Source organism: Netta rufina (assembly GCF_964035555.1).
Source record: "Netta rufina genome assembly, chromosome: 1".
Classification (NCBI taxonomy): domain Eukaryota; kingdom Metazoa; phylum Chordata; class Aves; order Anseriformes; family Anatidae; genus Netta; species Netta rufina.
The window spans coordinates 169389452-169413011 of NC_140123.1; the positions used below are offsets into that span (position 1 = coordinate 169389452).

At 41.4% G+C, this 23560-nt stretch overlaps 1 protein-coding gene across 1 annotated transcript in view; it reads right to left on the reverse strand.

The window, feature by feature from the left end:
• Window positions 1-23560, reverse strand: part of FRS2 (fibroblast growth factor receptor substrate 2) — a 47605-nt gene that overhangs the window by 23061 nt on the left and 984 nt on the right. The gene's annotated exons all lie outside the window — the stretch shown is intronic.

Sequence of the window (23560 nt, forward strand, 5' to 3'; positions counted from 1 at the left end):
TTAGAACAAAATAAACTCTACGGTTCTTCTTAAAAGCGATAGTTTCAGCAAAATGCTCAACTTCAGGTAAGTCAGTTAAACATTTCTCAGAACACCATTTCTCAGTAATCCCTTAAAAATACATGCTCTTTCCAACAGAGGAGCCCTTATGTTCACCACCTCCACTATGTCAAAACGAAGATGGAAAAGCAACCCAAAGGGCCGGGTCAGAAGAGCAGAGACCTGCAGCAGGTAGCGGTGTCCTGCTAAGGAAGGGACATTTCAGTGTCCCTTCCGTGACGTTGATCCTACATCTCCCTCCACTTACTTCTAGCACAGCGCTTGGAGAGCCACATTCCCCTGAAGGCACCTTCCACCCCATCTTTTGGCGATATCAAAGACAGCCCCTCATTTCATCTAGACACTACATCAATACAACTACTCTATTCTATAGGTACACTGATAAAGACAACATTAAATGTTGTTTAAAATCTTCAGGTTATCATATTAAAAAAAAAAAAAACAAAAAAAAAAACACTCTAGGTCTTTAATGAAAAGGTACCTTGAAAACAAATACCCAAGCCATTTACGCCACCATCCCCGTTAATCCTTCTGAGATGAGCCAATGTTCCTTGTCATCTTATTTACATTTTCTCCAAAAAAATTATCCCCTCGTTCTTAACCTCCAGAGAAACAAGACTTAAATTTTACTCGGTATCATTTTTAAAACAACTTACACACATGCAAATGTATTTTTTTAACTTGCTTAACAAAACAGTTTCTCCAGATCCACAACACCACGCTGTTTTCTGTGAATGTCTGCCAAAATAACTACATCCCTTTTAAAAGAAACAACCAAAACATCAAACTCCAAACCACTGCATTAGGTTAAACAAGCAAGCTGCGCGAAATTGTTTAAGTCTTGGAAACTCCAAGTATCTTGAAAAAAGGCCCTCTGAGAAACAACATATGCGAAAGTATCATTTTTATGCAACAACAAAAGAGCAGAAATGGGATTGAAGTTTTAAGCAGCGCTGCTACAGGAAAACGTTTTGCATCCAGGATCAAGGAGAAAGGCAAGGAGATGGGGAAATACAGCAAAAGGGTACAACAATTAAGTCAAGTAATGGGCCCTAGGAAGAAGGGAGACTCGAGCTTAATTCTTGAAAAGGATGCCTGGCTTCAAACTGTTGAAATAGTGAGTCAGCTCTCTAATATTTAACCACAAATGCCTTCTAAAACTTGAGGCCCACAGCTTCTGCCAATTCTTCAAAGCCAGCAAAGTGCCAAATCTGCTAACTAAGTGGCACTGAATGTATATTTTGCATTATTCTGATCTCTGAAATAGCGTTCATTCCAACCTTTCAGGGAAGGTTAAGTTTTGCTTTTATGTTTTTGACATGTTTTGCCCATAGTCTTCTCATACATTAATTAAAATAACATTTAAAAGCCTGCAAGGTTGGCCTTACCAAAATTAAAAGCAGAGACAGTAACACATTATCAAAACTAAGACCATGCTACTGTCTTTTATAAAAAAAAAATAAATAATAAAAATATTGTTTTGGTATGTATTGACTTGTGTCTTTCCTTATCCATTCATTGGTTTCTGCTTATCAAAAATTTGCTAGCACGTGGATAAAAGTAACCTGGCATTACCCAAAAATCTTGCTTGTATAGCTCTGTTGCTGTTGTTGTTTCTTGGAAAACTTGAAGTCCCATCCTTACAAGGTGTCACTAAATCTGGGTTCTTTTAAAAATCGTTTGTCACCTGGATTTATCGCTGCTCCCTCTGCTGCAGAAAATTCCTTTCACCACACTTGAAAAACTGCTGAGTTTCTCAGTGCAGTTCACTCGCCTCCTCACGTCCTTCTCATACATTTTTCCTTCCCCCTTTAAGGAAGAACTCGAACAGCCATTTAACTCCACCTCCCTCCCCTCTGACCCCTGCTTAGGGTGTGCAAGGGGAAGATTACCAACAGCTATTGACATTCTCCAGAAAAGCTGGGCTACATAGGCTTCACCAGTAGCTGATGAGCAGCAAGATCCATGATCGTAGATCCATAATCTTGTTACCACTGAACTACCTCTGTCAAAAAGCAAGGAGGTTATTTTTTTCTCTTTGCATTTGCAATGAGATTGAGCACACGTACATCTAGCACGGCTGATTTCCTGAACCATCATTACCTGACCATGCGCTGAGCTCTGCCAACTGATTCAAATCCTCATCTCCCCAGCAGATTTAAGTAAAACCCAAATGTGGTCATATTTGTGCATCCAAGCAACCCTTCTCTTCTGTTTGCTGCTGAATCTCTGTCAATCCACACACGATTAAATAGCACTTCACCCGTTACAACATCTTCATCAGTTCTGAGTACTCCGTTGTTAGGGATTTAACACACTCCCAACTACCCTAACTGATACAGGCCCTAAAAAGACTTTCTCTTCCTATCTGAGGTGGAAGTTACCAAAAAAATGGACTGTAATCTCCCAGTACACTGGATAACAATCTTCCATTAAACTAAAAATCTTTATTTTCTCAGTGTGCTTCTTAGTTTGTGTGTTGGATGAATATTTCACCACTGGAGACAACTGCTGTCCAATTTTAACATCACATAGCATCTTCTTTTATCAGAGAATTAGCATACCTGCCCAGAGACTTCATACTGAATTGTCCACTTCTCACAAATACCTCCTAAAGACTGTAAAGATCTGTGAAAGTAACATGAGAACGATAGGCAAAAAGAATGGAAACGGGAGCATATGAGCGTGATTTTTCCTGTCCTGTGCTGCTCACAGGGGATCCTGGCCAACCCACCTGGGCTCACGTCTTGGTGCTTGTGGAACAAGGGGACTGCAAGCAAATGGCATCTGTCAGAGAATGAGTGACGACTGATTTAGAGATGGGGAAACAAGGGCATTGCCTTGCCCTTCTATAGGATCTTGTGCTGAACTTTGTTACACCGTTATTCCTAAAAATATACCTTTAATCGATGCTGTAAAAGAATCCCACTGAATTTCTAGTTTCATCTTAAAGTTAACTTGAGTAACTATTTGCTCTCTCTTACTTCTCAAAATACTGGATTATAATGTAAGAATGTACGCGTTTCTTGCAGACCCAGCCATGCTTTAAAATCCCCCAACGCCATCAGTTGTGGACTTCAGGCTTTGCTACTACTTAGATAATTATTTTAGAAAGCTGTCATGGGGAAAAAAAAAAAAAGATCTTTATTTTCAACTATATCTTTATCAGGTGGAAAAGTGAGATGATCTGAGATGGTGGAAAATTGAAAAAAATCTGATTTAATTCTTCTTTGTGTTAAGAATAAACTCAAAACATTACTGAAGGTTCTTTCTCAGGCATTTTATAGTCCCAAGTTAGTAGTTTGAAAGTCCATTTGTACAGTGAAGGTGCCAGTTTTGAAGAGCAGGATTTTACACTAAAATGAAGATTCCCTCACCAAAAAAAAGTCCCATTTAATTTTATTTAAACAAGACTTTCCTTAAGATTCCTTCCACTAACAAGTGGAAGATGTCTTTTAGAGAATCACTTCTGTGGAAGGCTTTCAGGGTTAAACTCTCTACTTTGTGTGCCACGCAACATTTATAAGCCCTGGTACCTTCAATTATACAGAAAAGCCATAATTCTTTAAATCAAGAATATAAATCGTATTTATCATGTTATACTGAAATCATCACCTTCGATCTTAAGTGGGAGATGATTTTTAAGGAGAAAAAAATGGTCTTTATGGATTCTTGTCTTGATAGCAGATGCATGTTTTGTGATCAGCAACTGCGACACCCGAATGTGTGCAGCACACGCTGCCATGCAGTGGTCACATCCTTTTTCTTCACTGCAACATAAAGATATGTTTTGCAGGAAGCTCCGACCTGCTTGTAGCTCCTCATTTTCATTGCGGTGTGTGTAGCAGGACTGGGTTTCAGAAGTACACACGAAGACTCAGCTGCAACCCTCTCTGAATGAGCACAACTACATTCAATGGCATCCTCTACGTACAAGTAGGTGCTGGCTTGATGATTATTATTTCATGAGGGAACCTTACCTGCCTGTTTTCTCTTGTAATAGATTCATTCTGGAGACTGCTGAAGATCCCAGTACTTTATCATCATTACTGGTGGATGGAGCTAATTATTATTGCCATTAACACAGATGGAGCGCACTGGGGGTGCCGTGGAGGCACGGGGAGCATCAGCAGCCAAACCTTGGCAGGACTAAGAGGCAGGCAGCGGGGGCAGCAGGATGAAAAGGACAGCAGGGCTGCTCACAAACACGCAGGCACCCTCCAGGAGGTTGGTCCTGTGGAGGCAGGAGGCTGCGTGGTACAAGCGAGAGGCGCCTCGATGTGCTCTCCTGCCTGCCCCCAGCCACAGGTGAGCGCGAACTCCCACCCGTCTCCACGCTGAGCTGCTTCGTGGAGCAAGGCCAGCTGGAGACGTATTTTTGGAAGGTTGTGCTGCAGCCAGCTTAGCTTCCTGAGCTGCCTCCCTGCTGGCCTGGTGACAGGGCTGGCAAAACAGAGAGGAGGCAGGAATGTGCAGGGAGAGCAGGACTATGGCTGGCTGCTCTCGGGGCTCAGCTGGAGCGTCAGGCCAAGTCCCAGCTTCGTTAGCACAGTCTGACCACAGATAAAGTGCCTGACGTCCCTCCTCCAGCTACAGCCTCATCTCTGACTAAATGTAAGTGAAAGACATTTACTGCTACTGAGAAATGAAATACAAGCAAAAAAAATAGTAAGAAAACCATTCACACACCTACATTTCCATTGTCATAGGCTGTGCTTCTTAGAAATGTTCCCCACCACTCCCATACATCACTGTATATTTCACTGATAGCTGGCCTGGGTTAAAAATAATCATTTTCCTTGCTGGGCTATTCTTAATCTGCAGCAGCTTCCCAAGCAGGTTGGCCACATGAGCACAGGCACAAGGCAGGGGGTGGCACTGCTTATCCCAACAGCACCCCAGGGATGTGAGACACTCCTGGAACTACACCCACAGATACACCTTTGTAGTTACCTTGCTCTGTGTTGCAATTACATAAAAAAATCACACCCGGCTGTCAGCGTAAAGTCAGGGGAACACAGCTGAACTCGGATCGAGGCAGTCTTTTAACGTGGAACATGAATAAAGTCACGGCTCTGACCCATCCGTGGGACCCAGTTTAATTTTAAAGCAGCCACAACAAGCAGAACAGGTACCCTCCCAACAGGACAATTTTCTGTAAGGTGACAGGTAACTTTATTTACTGAATTGAAACAACCAGTTTGCTGCTTCAGGGGATCAGAAGCCCATCCAAAGCATGATATAAAAACCAATTATTCACAGATTTTTACATCTACAGCACCATGATTGTGTGGGTGAAACCTTGGGTCTCTAACAAAGTAACAGAGTTGTTTAAAAAAAAAAAAAAAAAAACAGGATGTAAAATATTTTGGCATAAAAACATTTAAATAAAAAGCCCATAAAGCCTGCTGGCACGCACTTTGACAAGAATGGAAATGAAAATAACTCATTCAATTCTAGGAACTAGATTTGTATTTTAACTTTAATTTCTAAGACTCATCATCATAAACTAGACTTCCACGACAGGTGAATGGAAGCAAAAACCGATTCAAACAGGTATTTCATTGACTTCTAGACTCCCTTCCAGAATTGCTAACTCCCTTCCAGAGGTACTCTCTAGGTGAAAACTCCAAGCAGTAAAACATCCATACAAAGATTTCCCTTGTTGTATTTCTCTGCTCCAGCCTTCCAGCATTTCTGCAGTGAAATGCACATCTTAACGAGTATTTCTTTTAACTAAGGGAAATCATTTCTTACTCTTGTTGATACTCAAACTCCTGTAAAGTACTTTAAGACTCTTTTCACTCCTTACAACACATTGCAAGTGCTCAGGAAAGCCCTGGGAACAATATGCAAACAAACCAGCAAAACCCCAAACCATTTTTTTTGGTGCATTTTGTTGGCTTTCCATAGGCAAGGTACGGGGGCAGAGTTTCCAAAGGGCTATTCAGAGCAGGGAAATACGTTTGCTTATCTTTTTGAAATGAAAACGATTTCTCTTAAGAAAAGTTCACAGGGTAACAATTCTGGAGGCAAATCCAGATCTGTCACATGCCCAGAAGGTGATTACACATCCTCAAAGATGAGCTTTCAAAGACAGTGGGCTAAAACAATATAAAAAATTAATTTAACTACATAGAAAAGAACTAGCCAATTTGGGTAAAAATGCAAAGCTCAGGTAGAGAGGCTGACCACTGCCACCTGAGACCCCTGCACGCTGTTATATTTTGTGGAGAAACACGGTAATGGCTGCTGAGGGGCTCTCCTGTCTTCAGAAGAGATGTGGGACACTGCCAGCTCCCCGAGCTGTCCCATCCTAAGCAGGTGAGTTCATTACGGATGGATCAAGATGGGATTTCTGGATTTAGGAGTTAGAGCTTAGTAAATATTTGCACCCAGAAATCACTGGTCAAATGGAAAAAAAGAAAAAAAAAAAAAAAAAAAGATTATTTACACTTCAAGAGGAGATAAGTTGATAGAACCTTTGAGAGTAAGAAATCTGTTTTTAAAAGCCATTAAGTATGAAAAACGCCAAATAATTAAGCATACAATAAATAGATGGTAATTAATGTCTGTAATAAACTGACAAGAAAACTAGTGGAGCTTTGATCTCCTGCGCAGCTCCAAAACCAAGGTCAGATACCTTTCTGAGTACATTATTTAGGTAGAAAGTTAACTGGTTTCAATTCAAGAGTAAATGGGTGAGATGTAATGGTTTGTCTGAACAAAAAGGGATCAGACCAGGCTCCTCCCGCCCTCAAGCAACGTACAGCTAACAACAAATGCTGACATTACCAAGCAAAAACAGAACAAAAGAGCAAACCTTTCTTCAATATTCAAAGGTATTTAGAAGCAATTTTAGAGTAAAAAATACAGTCAGACTTGGTGATGATAAAATATAATATATCCCTCCTGAGGTGTACATTTTATTGTATCACCCTGTTGCATGTAAGACTGATGTGAGTTACAGAGCATCCATCCTCCCACTGCCGATCCCTCTGCTGGGTGACCACACCACCACCGCCCATGGTGACAGGCACAGCAGCAACCATGGCCAGGGCCTCTGGGCTCCAGGAGGCCTGGAAAACTCTCTGCAGAGTTCACCGACCATCCTTCCCGCACTGATTTGGCCCTTTCTCTCCCTTACAGCCTCCGTTAACTTCACATTAATTTCAGTTATGAAATCTTACCTGTAGTTCTGTACTTGAACAGAGGTTTTACCTGATACCTTGCTCCATGTAACAGTTCTAAGCCTCAGCTGTAAGGGCATCAAACACACAGCCTGATGTGTATGGGCTGAGAAAAAGCCAAGCATACAACCTGCCAACCTGCCAGCAAACTAGACAAAGACAAAACTTGACCCAGACAAAGCCTCCCGGGGAGCTGCAGCTGTGTCTTGTACACCGTCAGCACGCAGCACCACCAAACCCACTCCTTTTCTTAAGCCTCCAGTGTAAACGGTCTGCAATACTAAAAGGGTCAAGGGAATAAAAAGTAATGGCCAAAGACCTTGAAATAAAGGCATTGTCAGGGCTTTGCTTGTAAACCAAGGCAAACAGGGCATATTCTCAAAAACTCTCCCACGATTCCCTACAAACTGAAGTCTCTACAGGGGAAAGTCCACGTGGCAAGGAGAGGAGGCAGGTCAGAATATATGGTGCAGCTCCCATCAAAAGCACAAGCTGCCCCAGCAGCCCAACGAGCTTGTAGTTTTGGATATCAGCATGTTTTGGAGATGCACCAGGAAGCATGCTGAGCTGGTGCACAGAGCTCTGGTGGTCAGCTGGGCTGAAGCATCCATTAGTTACCTAGCCACAAAACACCAGAATTATCCAATTTGCTGGTCTCTGACGCAAAAAGACCAGTCTCTGCTGAAGTCACCCAGCAAACTGGCAGAAGCTGATCACTCACACCCAGCAGGACGGTAACGTGGGCGCCACCAGCTCCTCAGCACTCCTGCTTCCCCCTTCCAGTGCGCTGCCTGCAGAGAAAACCCAGGTTCCCAGCACAGCTGGCTTCAAGCAAGGTGGATTTTACACGTGGATCTTGTAAAACACAAATATAGCATTGGATCCACTAATACCATCTCTTTGCTGTGGTGGAGGGGGCTGAAAATAGGGTTGAAGTATGATTTGTATCAGATCTGTGAGAACTACCACAAAGATTATCATTTCACAGGAAGGGGGTGGGGGGGAAGGAAAAAACCACCACCCAAAACAGTCAAACAAATTAACAATAGCACAAGTATCTATATTATACTCTGTGAATGCTTTCCCATATAAATTTACCTATCTATATATGTAGAATAATATCTAAATAATTGCAAACCATTAAAGGGTGCAATTATTGCTTATATCTATTTTCCAATCTTAAGCTGCATCTTCAATGATCAGAAACTGATGCGTTCAAATTCCAAGTGTTTATCTTTAATTGTTCTGGCTTCTCTAATTGATTCAGGAAAAAAGAGCAACGTGAATGGCAGAACAGATGTTGTAACATGTGATTAACATCACAAGCTTGTCCAGTGATCCTGTGCAAACCATGGGGTTTCTGTTGTCTGCAAGCAACAGGGACAGGCAGGACATTTCTGGGGAGAACAGAGGAACAAAATTCCTGAGAAATTCTGCATCCAAGACCACTCCTTAGTAAACCTACAAGTCAGCATTAAGAGTTCCAGTTTTGCTTAATAATTGATCCATCAATCTGAACTTAACAGTGAGAAGAAATCCCACAGGTAATTTTGAGTCTTACATTGTTCTGCACATCAAGGCAACAGCACCAATCCGGGCAGACAGAAGAGGAGCAGGCTGAAAATCACCAAAAGCACGCCTGTTTTACCAGTAGCAACAAATATCTATCCTGAAAAGGAGCAAAAAGGTTAGAGGTGTTTCTTCTACTACAAGCAAATACTCATGTTGATAAGGGTCACGTTTCATATCAAAGATTTTAATGTTACAGACTTTTTTCAAAACAGTTGGAATTTGAAAGCTCTTTTACCCATATACTCAAAATTAACACAAACCTTTTAAAAGTTTAGCATTTTTCTTTAATATCCTATTTTACAATTTAAAAAGCCACATTACCTTAACCACATCCCAGTAGCCACATCTGCATACACGTGGTATAGGAGTGACTGGAGGGTGAGAAGGATGTCAAAAACTCCAGTTTACAGAAGAAATTCTGCTGTACTCTATTCATACATCATTTCTATTAGTAGTAGTACCCATGCACCTTAACCAGATCACTTGCTACTAGCTACATAAAGGGAACAACTAAGACCACTGCACACCTTTAAAAAAAAGCCGGAACAGCGTGACTATTGCTAAACAAAACAATTGCCTAGCACTCACTAAAGGCCACATTAAATTTGCATATTAAATATTGGGCTACTGCATCAACTTTTACACTGCCAACCCCTGCTTGCTTCCCCAGAGAAAAAAAAAAAAAAAAAAGAAAAAAAAGAAAAAATAGTAATTTCTTACTACTCTAGTGAAATCGGTGTCCAAATGACTCTGTACTAATATTTACATATCTATCCCACTTAACTCACTGCTCATATTTATGTTGACACTGAAGCCCCCCCAAAAAATGCCAAAATAAATCATTATTTTTAAAAACTGCAATTCTCTCTACTTGCCCATTTTAAAGCGGTTGTGAAAACACAGCTTCATTATAATGTAAAGGGATCTGCTAAAATACCAGGATTTCACTTTTACAGAAACCTGTAGAACACCTAAGGGAGAAGATAACAGGCTGTAGCCTCTGAAACTGCTTCCTTTCAGCTTATATATTTATATATTATATATATTTAAGTACATATAAAGCTACAGTTATCTATGCAAAGTGCAATTTCAAGCAACTACTGAATTCTGTTTAAATGTTGGGGAAACTAAGGTATATTTGAATTTCAGGATCAAGAATAGTAATTGGTATGACTCTCAAATCTAGATTTATCCAAGCAGCATGCTGGCATTCTGCAACTTCTGGCAGTGCAATTTTGAACTTCCATTCCCATAGCAGTAGAAGCATGAGAAAATCTGCAGAAATGCAGCTTCAAAAGTTTCTAAATATTTAGGAAGAGGAATGGCAACCATTTAGCCAGCACAGATTCTGTTTAAAAAAATAAAACAAAATGAAATCCTGTTACTCCTACAAAACGAGGCCATAAAACTTCACTTGAGTGTACAAATTAAGAATAAACTTCTGGTATTTAAGCCATCTCATTTGGCTGACAGAAGTCACTCCCAACATTTTGCAAAAAACAAGGCACCTAGTGATGTCAAGCATCCTTCCAAACTCCAGCCCAAGCATTATCCAACTCATCAGCAAGTTACATTTCACATAAATACACACCATGAAACCTTTCAAAGTTTGGGATTTGCTAAACCTTTACCAACAGCTGCAGATGGTAAGATTTCTGTCCCCCTTCCCAACTGATCTGCAGCACAAAGATGAATTTAGAGTAAGAACATAAGCTTTAAGCCTTCACATTAATTATCCCATTTCACCCTGGTAATCAAGTCTATCTGTTTTCTCATGGCAGCAGAAGATAAATTGCCTCCTTTCACCTTAAAATTAATATTCAGTAAACTAGAGGGACAGTTGTATGTTTTAAGAGCTTATTATACTACTTAGTATTTCAAGTTAAAAGGATATCTTTGAAATGATAACTAAGTATTGTTTGAAAATATTTTGGCACTGACACAGAATCTGCAAAGAATAGCCCAAGTTTTAACTTAATTATCCTTTTACAAGAATTGTGGTTTGAGAAAATACAACAACTTCATAAACATAATAATCGCGAAGCGTAATAGCCTTTGGCAATACTGCTCCAAAGCAAGTTTGGGTATTCCAAGATAAACCATGACTCCTATTCTTTCTCTCTGTACTTTTGCAGTTAATATAGAAAATTCAAAAGCAAATGAGAACGTGTGTGTCAGGCTGCACAAGCAAACAAAACGCTTCTGTCAAAGCAACACATTACATCCAGCAATAACTGAATTAGTCAACAGCAACACGTTACAGAAACTGCAAGCCAACAACAGACTGCAAAAGCTGCATTATTTCCTAAAAGAGAACTAGAAAGGAACTAAAGAGATGTTAGAGCCACAGAAGCAGTGTGAAATAATCATTATGTTAAATACAATGCACTTGAATCCAGGTATTCTATCCATTTACTGCAATTCCTTCATTTACACTAGAAGACTCTCCCCAAAACAGATCACAGTAGGTACTTATCCCCACATAATACTGCAGAAATATTGGAAGTAATTTAGAGCAAAGAAACATCATCATTAGCTACTGCTAAGACAGTAAAACACTACAATTCAAACTTTATACGTAATAGATGGTATTACGCAGGTTAACCTAAGTCAAGCAGCCCCCAAACACAGAATATTCCAAAATTCAAGTTTCTTCCTACTGATTTCTAGTCCCTTATCAGGTCGCATTCAATCCCCTGGGCTCTTCCACTACCTCATCTTGCCCAGCTCCTACAAGTTTTGTTTGACCCCACCAACCTTTACACTGCTCACGTCTGTTGAACACCCCAGGTTTCCGCAGGTCTGGTTCTGCATCTGAATCAGATGAATTTTCTGTGATCTGATCACTCGTAATTGGCTTATTCTGAAGTTAGTACATGCTTTTATACTGGTGTATGACTTCACAGAACTTATTTAATCCTTAGTGTTTCAAAGATTGTGAACCTGACATCCCCAGGCCCCTTCAAATAACCAACTCATTTACCTTGACTAGCTGAAAGTGCCGATCTATTTCTGTACGTTACCCCACAAACTACAGTAAGAGAAAATCATCTTTTTTATTTAGAAATAAATACTGCTTAACAAGTACCCAGAAAATAACTAGAGAAGCAAGAACATTATGCAGAGTGTGTATACTGATGTTTCTTTGCATGGAAAGAGGACTTGTAATTTAGGTCACTGAAGTTACCATATATATATGTATGTATGCAATGTATGTATGCATAACATCACAAGTGAGAAGGCAGCAAAACGTAGTGCAGAAGGGAAAACAAACAGTTGGAAAACTTTTAAATAATATAGCACGGAACCACAGCCAGAGCACATTCATCCCCCGCTTCTGCTGTGCCAGCAGCTGGAAGCCTGTGGTATGCTGCAAGCAGGGCTCGTGTCAAACTCTGAAACCTGCCCAGTGCTGCACGCTGATGCAAATCTGCTACTACAGCAGAAACAGCGACTAATTCCTCATTGACAGGAGGGTCACCAAGATTTTAGCTTATTTACAAGACTGGAAGGAAGAAGCAGAACCTGAGAATTTCAGTTCACAAGAAATGAGGAGGGAAAGATTAATTCTAGTGTGCAGCTGCTCTAAAGCAACCAAGTCCCTTCTGTAGCATGGAGCAAAGTTACATTTTGTGTTTTAAAGCTTCTGTTAATTCAAACAGTTTGCCTCACTGTAGGTAGTAAAAAACTTAAGTTTATAAATAGCTGCTAAACGTAACTCTCAACCCAAACCTTGCAAATGGAGGAAGCTTGTCCTTCAGTACTTCTCACAGCACTCCAGATTATGTTTTCTGATGTACCTCTTTCTGTGACCAAAAGTTTCCCTTATTTCAAATTGCACTCCCAGATATAAGGGCAGAAGCTGACTGAGCACCTTTGTTATCACCCAAAATATATATGAATTCCTGTAGGCCATAACCAGTTTCTAGACACGTCTTTCAGGACAGATGGATCATTTGGAACTGTGCAGAAGGAAAATTCATTATGTTATCTGCAATCAGGAAGATGTAGGTGAAATACAAAATGTTCACTTCAGAAGCTTAGCATTTTAAGGAACAGGAGGTGGAAGTAAACTAGCAACCTTTACAAATTGTATTTTAATTTAATTTAATTTAATTTACAATCTGCCTTTGTACCCTCTGCTCCATCACACTAACTCTGATTTTCCTTTTAAATGATTCCTCCTCTTCTCTGAAGTTTCCTCCCCTGACTTCATCGAGTTCCCTGGTTTCTTCTTCCCCCCAGGCTAAGCTCCAGAGCATCCCTGCCCGTGCCTCACCACCGTACTGCGGCAGCAGCAAGAGGAACGATGCTTCCAAAGGGCAGTCCCAGGCCTCTCACAGGGTACCCGTCTGCCCTCCCAAAGAAACCCACCCTTCCCTTTCAAATCGCCTGTTCCAATACCTCTTCACACCCATCACCACCAAAGTACATTCAACTTCTTTGTCCATAATGCTATCTGCTTTTCCTGCCTCCAGGGTTCTGTTCAGTAGTGTGACGGGCCACTGTCCACTTGACTAACAGTCTGTAACGATGGAAAGAACTGCAAGAAAGCACATTAATAATTTAACAACTCAAAATACCCAGTAAGCTCGACTAGCACATTATTTCAGTATGAATTTGCACCAATCCACCGTGCTAATTCTTGATGTTTAGGCTCTCAGAGGTAGGCTGTAATTCGTATGGCACTCGCTCTGCCCTACAGACAAGCCCCGGGTGTGCTTTAGGTACGGCACTGGATCTCTGACCAGAAGCAACTCAGCTATACGCCTGTCCCCACACGAGCTGTTACTGAGCAGCCCTTGGCACATCCCAGAACCTCTTCTATAACAATTAATTACTTCGCCAGGATCTTGATCAAATGCAATGAAGTCACCCTGAAGAGTATCTCTGGGACATCTGGACTTTCCTACTGGCCACCAGATGGCCCAGGGAATGAGCAGCAATCACAGGATCCTCAGCACTCATTTGAGAGTTTCTCCGAGAATCACCAGAGATGACACTTCTGACAAGTTTAATTCCCTGTGCAATGTCACATCACTACTACAGATTTATACCATTAATAGTGACATATCACCTTGGATGAAACACATCTTTTGGACCCACAGTAGCTTAGTTGGTAAAAGATCCCAAAAAGCACTAAGATATATGTATAAATAACACAGAATCTGCACAAAATGTCCAGAGCACCACGAAACCCCCCAGTATAATTTGTAACACAAGGTGCAGGCTGACCGACACATCATCACACACTGTTATAGGGAAGCATTTACACTTTTCCTGGAACCAAAATGAAGTTCTGGGAAGCAGCAAACAACATTTCCAAGGAAGGAGCTGATGTATAAATTCCCTAACCTCAGGAGGTGCCAGCCCTACCTTACTCAGGGGACAAACAGCGAACCACTGACGCTCAAACCAGCTGCTAATTGCTGCAGTTCGCAGCAAGATTTTTGCCTTTTAAAGCAAGGGAATAAAGATCTGTAAGGCATACTGTAAAATGATTTACAAACAGCTTGATCATCTGTGTACATGATGGCTGTGCAAAGCAAACAGAAGAAAAAAAGCGCACCGGCTGCTTCGAGCTATGCTGTCACTACTTCGGAGTTAAAATAAAAGAGAAGTGCTGACATCCAGTTTAACTATTAACACTTCACCCAACTGTGGAGCAGCTGGACAAAATCCTGCCATTCAAACTTAAAAACATACTTAGAGGGGAGTGTGAATGATCTACTTACCCGCTTTCTATCTGCACCAGCACAAAAGTTTAAATCTCTGTAAAAAAAAATTGAATTTCTATAAAAATAACTTTAAAAGTAGAACTCGTAAGTCCCAAATTGCACACCCTAAAGATTCATCTGCTTATGGAGCTTGCTTCTCCTCATCTCGGCTTTGAAAAGAAAATGTGCTGGGATTTTAGCACAGAGCAAAGCCATCTCGGCTTCCAAGATTTTGACCAAATCTCTATTCCACATTTTTAGTCTCACCAGTAGCATAAAGTGATATATTCACAAATGCAGATTTGAAACCCAAAGAAAATTTAAATACAGTCTGTTTTGAGGGTTAGCCTGTGAGGAACTTGGCAAGAGTTTAGCTTTTACATACCAAATTCAACATCAAACATTTGGGTGACAGTTTTAGTTATGTTCCATTTACAAACACAGGCTCATGCTGAAGAAGACACCCCCTTATTCTTTCTCATCTTATTTTTAAGTGCTTCTTTGTATAATATCCCTGAAGTGACAAATAATTCATGAAATCACCCACCTCAAAAGAGCCCATTCATAACGATAGGTAACCAATGATCTGACCTCACGAAAATTCTGTTTGGAATTAGAATTTATCCATACAAAGCATGGATATATTTATTATTATTATTATAAAGCATGTATATAATTATATATATAAAGTAAATTTTCAAATCACTAACAGCTGACTCACAATGTTTATTATTTGAGGTAATATACAAAAATACTTCTACCGTTCATCATGAACCATTTGAGTTTATTATTCCATCTTCTCAAGCAATCTTTTTTATTTTGCTTTCTGTTCTGAAGTGAAGAATAGAAACACGTTTCTGAAGCTACGCTTCCCGGGTACGGCGCACTTGAGAGATAACGTTTCACATGCAACAAATCTAAAATCTAACTACTTAAAAACCTCATTAGTACGGTATTTCACTTACTGCTCCTTAGCTGACAGGGAAGTTTCATATAATTCATTATACAAAAGTTTACATTCTTTTCAGCTCCTGGGCTGTGTCCAATTTTTGACAATCTGAAAGCAGCATTTCTGCACACTAATGATGGAGGAGAACCTAGAGCTGAATACACCCAAGCGACAGAAGAGAGCTGAAGATTTTCTTTCCATGAAAGAATGAACAGTGGCTGTCTCTTCCCCATCCCCCCTAATAATTTTAGCTAATTATCAACAACAAAAGCCGTGTTAACTTGCATAACTCCACTAGAAGAGAAAAACCAACACATCTAGGTCACAAACTTTTATGTAGGGCGTTGGAAAGCAACACGAAAAAACGCAGTCTGCCTCTTTCGGCCATCTGACAGCAGGATTAGAAAATAGGTCTTACTTCAAATATGCTTATTTGCTTGAAATATTTTGAGAACTCTATGTTTCCTCCTCCTCTGACATCTTTCTACTCCAGACTACGAAGAAGTCACCTGTAATCTGGCTCGCCTTTGTTCCCGAGGGAGGGTTTATGAGCAGTGAGTTTCAGAATGACTGCCATATGCTGAAGTTGCACCTTACTTTTCCTACATCCCTTGTTAAGTTTTGTCACCTGGAGTTCAGCGAGAAGTCAAAACATCCAGCAAAGTCTTACATGAACCAGAATCTAAATAAATAAAGAGTAACTCAAATATGTGCTCCAATTTGCACATCACTAGGTGAGAGTACTGGAAGCTCTCAGAGGTGACATGTGAACATGCAACTTGATTTATCAACTGCTTGTCAATTAGCTTTTTACATGCTTGTATTTGTGAGCCCTAAAACTTGCAAATATTTAAACTGGGACACAAACAACGTAAACCTGCCTTAGGCTGAGCCCCAGGGCAAGACGAGATATTTATGTCCTTGGAGGGGGAGGCACCACAGGGGACAGGCTGCGGCATAACTGCTAGCCATTTATTTTAACATCATCAATGAACAGCTCACAGAAAATGCTAAATGGATACGGTATTGGCACAAATCAAACTCTCAGAAAGGTTTGGTTCCTTTTTAAGTTCCACGCAACTAACAGTATTAAGCTACTTTTTACTTTGATATAAAATTATTTTAAAACCACACCATTTAAAGTTGGTGAATTACATCCATTTAACAAACAGAACCACGGATTACAGGTGACTTCACAAATACAAACCCTTCAAGAGAAGCAAATTTAACTTTAGCAGACACGTGAAGCTGTGCTGTACGGGACCAATTTAGAGGGACTCTGCAGAACGAGGAACTCAAAGCAGGAAGAAATAAATATTTAGTAAGCAAACATACTGACATTTATGGACAAAAGTCACGGTAAAAGAAAACACATTTCTGAAGGTCAGATGATGCACATTCACTGTAGGCGCAGAAAATCCTAGACAAATAACTTAAACTTTAGATTCTGAAGGGCAGCTTATTGCCCGTTACTAGCAGAAATATTTCAAGATCCTAAGTGGCTGTAAGTATCTGAAAATAAGTCATCATATATACTTAAACCTGAAGAGTCTTACAGAAACTAGCAGCTTATCTGAGTTTCTGGCATATGCTGTGCCTCTAGGAGAAAACAAACATTGCTCCAGAACCGAAGACCTAGAAGACAACCTGAAAATGCTTTCCTCACCTCTGTTTTCAAAACAAGTTCTGGAACTTGGTGAAGGGAGAGTGTAAGCACTGGGTAAGAAAGGTTTACCTATCTAGCTGTCTACCTGAAAAAGGACAAGGAGAAAAAGAAGAAAAATAATAATAATAATTTGATTGAAGCCGATGTAGTATATTCCCTTTTAGCCTTCCCGGCAATTTTTAAGAACGAGGCATTCTCTAGAGTTGCAGGACTGCCTGACTAGCATGTATTACTAAAGATGTCTCCACAGGCCTAAAAATGTTATTATAATCACACTAAGTAAATAGCATAAATTTCAAGTTTAGAGAGCAATTTATCAGACAGTGTTGTATAGAATATTAACTTGTTCACTACTTTTTGAGATCTAAAATGTCTTAGCCAAATGCCTTTTAGTAACCCAGATAAATGTAATGGCATCCTTCCCAGCCAAACTGCAACTAGAGCATGCTCCCTCAGAAACCGAGCGCTGGAGGCTCCAACATACACAGCAAATGAAGAGGCTATCAGGAAGGGGGTAGTATTGGTAACAGGAAGATGGTTGGACTAGGTGATCTTGTAGGTCCTTTCCAACCCTGTGTTCCTATGGTTCTAAAATTAACACTAAAATTAGAACTATTGGAGTCCTTTCACACTCACTGCTGTACAAACTGATGAGCAATACGTACCCTGCGCTCTCAATCTCAAGGCACTGAAGTCTACTTAGTAGGGTTCAGGAGAACGAAACACAAAGCAGCTGCTGTGACTCAGAAGATTAATTCCACTATCCTCAAACATTCCTAAAACAGGTACAGCAAGCTAAATATTACAACTATTGTAATCATTACAATTGAAAACAAAAAGCTTAAACATTCAATAAATGAATCACAAGTCACTGATGAATCACAAGTCACAACCTTGTGACCCAGCATTTCATGAAACATACTTAAGAGTCAATTGGTTCCCTTAGTCAAAAGATAAATAAATAAATTATTACCTCTGTTAATATTAGCTTTACTTCTGCAATAAGACGTAGCATTTAATACCATTTTTATTGCTAGTTTAATCCAATTTGTCTGTCATTTACAGACTACTCGTCAGATTTGTCTCACCCAATAAACTTAGTAAAGACGTTTTGCTGTACTTGTTAAGTGCAATCACACAGAGTAATAAAAGTTCACAACACCTGACATTGTACTCACACAACAAAGCTTAAAGCGCGTCGCCGGTGCTCCTCTCTTATTCCAGAATAAAGAAGTACAGTCATCAGACAAGTGACCCAAATTGGGAAGACAAAGCAAAATAACTTTCACAGGTCTCTATTAAAAAACAACAACAAAAAAAAAGATAGCATGCACCCCTCCCGGCTTCGTTAGATAAAAACACAGATCATCTATGTAAGCAGAGCCACAATACCTAGTGACATGAAGAAAAGCCGGAGGTGCAAGGATTTTCTCATGTAGTAGGATCACCATGTATCATACGGTCATATTCAGAAGTTTCCTAAATCAGAAAGAAGAATCTGACCCGAAACACAAGTGACGTGGTAGAGAGAGAAAAAAAAAAAAAAAAAAAAAAAAGGACAGACTGGAGCACCACGAGTAGCAGGGCGAAAGTGGAGCACGTTGTGGAAGTTCAAGCTGCAGGTTTTTTTGGACTGAAAGACAACGAACGTGAACTCGATGCGGGAAGCCAGCAGCCAAGCAGGCTACTGAAAAATCTTCCCAGCCGTATTTTAAGCAGATCACAGAGATAGGAATATCAGGAGAGGAGGGAGGAGGTGCTTGAAGTACTCCAGATGACAGACACAGGCCTAAACTTTATTTGTAAAGACTGAAAAAGAAAATGTGATCTTGGAAATGTTGTTTGGACAAGGAAGAAGAAGGATATGAATAAAACATGACTGTGGATGCAAGGCGAAGAGAAAAAAAGAGGGCTACTCCCAAATTACTGCCCCGGGCGACAGAGGATTATAGTGCTGTCAGCAGCATTGCAAATGGAGAGCAAACGAGTTAAATCTGAGAGAGATGGTAATGAGCTCCAAGACATTCAAAATGTTTATGATAATAAGAGACACTGCAAGGAAACGTCGGGCTGAATGAAGGCACGCAGAGCGCCCAAACTCCGAAAAGAAATGCGGTAACCTAACTAAAGGAGGTAGCAAACACGGTACCCCTCGGGATCACTGGGAACAGGCCGCGCGCAGCGAGCAGTCCCACAGGTGCCCGCGTTTCCCCACGGTGCAAATGGGCTTATTCCCACCAAAGTAAGGCAACACTTAGCTGTAGGCTTTATAAAAAGCACAGCAGCACTTTGAAAATGTAAATAAACGTCCTGGCTGCACACTGTAGCACCTGACAGATGTATGATAACTATTCCAGTTACGATTATTGTGGTCGCTTGGAAGGAAAAGCATGTTTGAGTCAGTATAAAACCTGCAGTCTAATTACATGCCTCAATCAATGCTCAAATTACTGAAAAATACAGTCAGAGACAAAGAAAAACCTAAAAGGAGTACTCTACCCTCTCCTTCTAATGGTTGGCTAAAGAGGCTAAACCTCTTCAATGGTATCAAGGAAAAAAAAAAAAAATACTCCACTTGAGTTTCAGCATTATCTTTCTTTAATTATTAAACAAAACAACAACGACAACTACGCTCCATAGGAGTAATTCAAAGATAGCCACGTATATTTTCAACATAAATACAAGAAACAGTCTCCAAGATGTCGGGAGAATCTTACCATACTTCCCTGAAGTAGTAGCCCTCCCCGGGTTTGCCTGGTATCTTAATTTGCCTTTGGTTTCAAAACTCGAGGCTTGCCAAGTGCTATTCCTTTCAAAACCTCAGGAATTCCATTACTAGTTTTCAGCTAAATTAAAGGAAAATAGCAGCATTCAACGCACGGCAAAAGTATGCACAAAGTGTTTGTTGATACTCATAAATAGACTGAAAAATGTAGCCGTCTGCAGGAGAGCTGCTGCACAGTCAGCTCCGCTTCGCTCGGCCGTGCAAGCGAGCAAAAAGCTGCTGCTGTCATTTCAGAGGAGCTCGGCACAAGCCACGCTGCTACCAAAATGGACTACAGCTCGCAGCAGATCGTTCGTTTGTCACTCGAAGCGAATGTCTAGGGCAGAGTTTGCATTTCGGCAGAAAACAGCGGGAGTTTCCCTTTTAAAGCTGCTGCTTCAACAGCCCAGCTTGGGGAGGAGATGTCGCCGTGTGCTCAGGCACAGCACAACCCGTCACCTCTCCGCCCTGTCATGAAATAAAGGCACATTACAGACTACATCCTGCTACAAAAAAGTATCACGTATGAGGACAAAACTCTACGAAAGCTTTATAGTTTCACCTAATATTACGCCGCTGAATATCTTTCCCCTGTCCACATACTCAGCGCAGTGTTGCACTTACACAGGAGTCCCGGTTTTTCATGCTGGACAGAGGGTCTGGTCCGCTTTATCCTTGAGAAGGCGGGGAATTAAAGCGACTTTTCACCACCGGGTCAGCACACACCGACAGGTCGGTGGTTTTCAGCAACCATCAGCACCGTAGGAACGACAGCAGCAGCAACTGACCCTGCCAGGGCCAAAATCCCAACAAAGAGAAGCCTGGAGGAGGAAACCTGCTCTTCTGGCTAAAGACACGGTGCCTGGCTTTGTCGACCGAGGTCCCAGCAAGAAGCCCAGGGATTACCCTGGGCCACCTACAAGTCAGCCTCAGGTGAAGCACAGCTTACAAAACAAGACCTGCAGTACTCCAACACGGATGTGAGAGCGTTTCAGGAGAACAAAGGCGTGAAATTAAAGTATTCAAAAAGAAGAGAAGGAAGCAGGCAGTAATAATAACGCCACTTCCACTAATTAGAAAAGAATGCATATAGTCGATCCCAAACATGCAATAATCGTGAAATTTTATTGTATAAACATCAGGAAAAAAAAGTGATTAGTTCTTTTATTAAAGCCCGGGGATAAGTATTTTTGTTGTCATCTCAAGCTTGAGGGAAAGACTGAAATCCTGGAGAATCGCACGGCTCCAGGAAGGTTGGCTCTAATGAAGACTGAACTAAACTGGGTGGCACCATTGCTGCAGGCCAAGCAGCAGCAGAAAGGAGGAAGCTGAAGAGTGAGCCGTGTTGGGGAATATGTGAGGTGCACACACATACAGGCACATACACACATGTACGTGAGAAGAGACCACCACCCGTTTATGACCAGTTCAAGTCTGAAATGAAAGCTTACCCGTAGCAGAAGGGACAACCAAAGGGGAAAAAAAGAAAAAAAAAAAAAGATGCTTAAGAGGGAGAGATGCAAAGCCTGCTATATTAGCATGCTCTTGTGCAACTTCTACACGACTGAAACATCATCTGTGTAAGCTGCATGAAACAATGCATCTCCAGACAGCAGTTTTCAGCCAATAGCCCCTCAATCAGCTTTGCTAAAGAACAACATCACGAAGCAGCAGCCAAAGCAAAAGCCAGTAGATTTGTTTCAGAAAACGTGGCTGACCAGCAGCAGACAGATAAACTCTTCCAGCAGAAGCTGGTTACTCATCACCAGCCGGCAGAGCGAGGCTGCCACCCCTACAGACCTGCAGCAGCAGGGGTCACGTAAGGGCTCATTCATCCACTTCAGGAGGAATTCCCCGTGGCACCCGGCTGCTGAAGTAATGGCCAGCGTCAGCTCTGCTGTGCTGAGGGCAGGCAGCACCACTACCCAGCAGCTCCTTCGCTGGGAAGGATCGTTCGGTGCCCTAATCGGTGACAGAGCAGAAAAGACAAACGGCTGGCGGGTGCAGTATTTACAATTTTCACAGATCTTTACAAAAAGCAATGCCTATCCACACCCTGAAACATTAAGCAAAGCCCGAAAGCCTTAAGCCAGGCTTTGAAAACCACGCTGTTATTTAAGCAGAGTCATACGCTACCTCCTAGGACACTGTCTGAAGTTAACAGCGTTCAGCCTCAGGTCAGCATCACACCTTTCAGAGGTTTTTTTTTTGTTGTCGCTGTTAAACCTACTTACTCGTGCAGAATATCTCGCAGTTTTCTTAGCGCACATTCTGACAACTGTCTGTTCTGAAGTCACTCTTTAAGGACTCAACGTACACGCTGAACACATTCATTGTTCCAAGAATCTGACGGATGAGCAGCGGTTATAAGCAGGAGCGTATTTTTCCCATTAAGCACCGCTAAATGGGACAATAGGTACCAAATGAGAACACCAAAAAATAGAGGCATTAGTATACCAAAGGCCAGATTCTTCCCTCAACATCCCTTCGGAGTGCGTAACAAAATCAGCAATGTGATGCCACGGATTAAGGGGTCTTAGAGGTGAAATATGCCCGTGAGCTGTAACCCAGAGACGCACTCAAACCCTCCAGCAGCTCAGCCCCTCACATCCATCCCCAAGGGATGGACAGCGGGAAGGAGGACAGAAGGCAGAAAGCCCGACTTTGACCTGCTTGTGACTTGCCAAAGCAGCTCACCATGATTATTTTTCACACCAGATTTCAGACCGAGCGCTGTCACCCCTTTTTTCAGAAGCCAAAGCCGCCGCAGCCTGCTCGGGCAGAAGCAGCTCCACTCGTCATGGTTAGCAAAATGAAGACAGAGCAGGAGTGACGCTAACCTAATAACGGCGCCTTCGCCTGGCCTTCTTCTGAGCAGCACTGATTAAATCGGCCCGGGCTTTTCGCTTAATGAGAACATCTACGCCATAAACCCAACACAGCCACGTCAAGTATTATCTTGACTGGAATTTAACGTTTACCAGAAATTTAAATAACAGTCCAGGTGATTGAAGTGGTCCTATCTCTGCTCAGGAGTGGATTTCGCCCACTATTCAAAGAGCCGGTTGCTTAATTTAATTTAATTAATTCAATTGCTTCAACCACAAGAGCCGATGGTCGCAGAAGGCAGTAAGACTGATTTGGGTTCTGGATTAGGCCCCCAATGAACTCAGAGACAGCTACTTTCAGGCTGATTTTTAAAGAGTACAGTATCGTAAGCAGTAGTACAGGTAGGTGGTTAGAAATAACGTTGCTAACTTCCAAGCAGTGCAATTTATTATTGCATCATCAGATTGAAAAGGGAGCAATTTCTACGGCATGTAAATATATTTGTTTACGCTCACCCAGTTTAACGGAGGACAGAAACACGCTCATTTATCAGACAGGACACATCACAGACCAGCCTCCGAGATCAGGAGCCCGGCAGCTGAAGCGCAGAATTACACTGAGAGACCCACAGGTGCCATATATCGTGTTCTTCGACAGTTCATGGAACTCCTTTCCTTACAAAGCGGGATTCTTCCACAGACTGCCTACGACTACAGGCTGCACTACTTCCCTTTCACAGAAGTTTCTTACACGAGGAAGAGGCAGACCGAGTTACCGTGCGAGGATTACACAGAAACGAGACCGGTTTGTTTG